At 36.9% G+C, this 1,615-nt stretch overlaps 1 long non-coding RNA gene across 1 annotated transcript; it reads right to left on the bottom strand.

The window, feature by feature from the left end:
• Positions 1-316: 316 nt before the first annotated feature.
• Positions 317-1,267, bottom strand: LOC122085778. The gene is made up of 2 exons (XR_006142219.1): positions 1,107-1,267; positions 317-567 (listed from the first exon to the last, which is right to left on the bottom strand). It is a non-coding gene; the product is annotated as an uncharacterized LOC122085778 (long non-coding RNA).
• Between the last annotated feature and the right edge of the window lie 348 nt (positions 1,268-1,615).

Below are 1,615 nucleotides of genomic sequence, written 5' to 3'. Positions count from 1 at the left end.
ATCTTATTCACATCCTGTAAATCATAATTGATGGGGGTGGATGATGAATTGGATGTCCACAGAAAATTCCCAAGTATTAACTTCAAGAAATGCATTTTTTTTTTTTTAAGAATTATTTGGTAATAAAATTAACTCATTTTCTGGTTCAGAAAGCCTTCTCTTTTTTTTTTTTTTGGTTAACGGTCCTGATTCATGTCTCTTAGATGAGCTTCCATCTTTATTGCGGTTGAAAAGGGAAAAAGAAATAAGAAAAGAAGAGGAAAGGAAGATGTCAACCTCACCATTACCTATACATTCTCAATGAAGGCAAAAGGAATAGTTAAATTAACAAGCCACTTATTCATTTATTAGAGACAAAGATATTAAACCCCACTACCATTTTCGAGGTATCATTCTATCAACATCTTTTGCACATACATTGAAGAAAGGGATAAACAGTACTGAGACAAAATCCCACACTCCCAGGGTATTGCTTCGCGCACCGAGCTTTGCATATGGCCTGGCTTGGGCAGTCCCCCGTAGATGTGTAGCAGCTCTTTGCATCCACCAAGGGCACCATCTTCTCAACTAAAAAGATACAAAAAATTCTCATAAGTATGTCATGGCTGCATCTATAAATTATAGGCGTCTTTTTTTTTTATGTATTGTAGAAATGCAATCCTAAAAGTGATGCAAAAGATAATGGAAAAATAGGAACAAGTAATGCACACAAGTTTACCAGGTTCGAAAAGATTATCTACGTTCTCGGTGAGATGAAATTCAGCTTTACTATCAATAGAGAATATAATAACAGCACTCGTCTTCACACCTCTCAGAATTGCTTACAGAGAAAATAAACCTCACAATAAATATATAGCGAAAAACCCTAATATTAGAAAGTACAAAACTGCCCTCAAATAAAAAATTCGACAGGAGGACTGCGCCCCTCCTACACCCCACTATGCAAGGGGCTTCGTGCCCCCTTGCAATCTCCATGGACCACCATGTTGTTCTGTCAAGACACCTATACCAGTATTCCTTGAATTAAACTACGACAAAATACATGACAACGTACACCAACATATATATCTAAAATTAAATTAATCATAAGGTTTTGAGAAATATACCTGAGATAACAATAAGGAACGCCAGAAGGAGGTAAAAGGAAGGAGAAAGCTTTGCCATCTTTGAAACAAAAACAAGTGTACGATTTTTTTTTTTTTTTTTTTTTCAGTAGTACTGGTTTGCTGTTTCACTGAGTGTTTTCAGTCACATCTCTTTGTCAAGGTCTTTATAGGTCTTGGAGCATTTATGAGGTTACAGCCACAAACAGAGAGGATATATAGGGTTGGGTGATGGACTTATCATACTTCACAAGTCGTCTACGGAATAATGTTTCCTGCCTATAAGAGATATGCCAACCAAGCACTATGTGCTGGCAATCACTATCGTAATGCCAGCACATAGCGCTTAGTTGGCAAACATATCTCTTGCTGATATCAAATCCTTTTTTGAGATATTTCATTCCTTTTCCTGATGTATCCAAATTTAATCCGATCTTCCTTGTATTGCCAGCCAGGTTGGTTGGCAAACAGATCTCTTATACTCCCTAGTAGTGGCTAGGAGAGAGATAAAG

This window comes from Macadamia integrifolia, chromosome 8 (genome assembly GCF_013358625.1).
Source record: "Macadamia integrifolia cultivar HAES 741 chromosome 8, SCU_Mint_v3, whole genome shotgun sequence".
NCBI classification, from domain to species: domain Eukaryota; kingdom Viridiplantae; phylum Streptophyta; class Magnoliopsida; order Proteales; family Proteaceae; genus Macadamia; species Macadamia integrifolia.
Note: the sequence above shows the minus strand (reverse complement) of the source record. Positions and strands in the feature narration are given on the sequence as shown.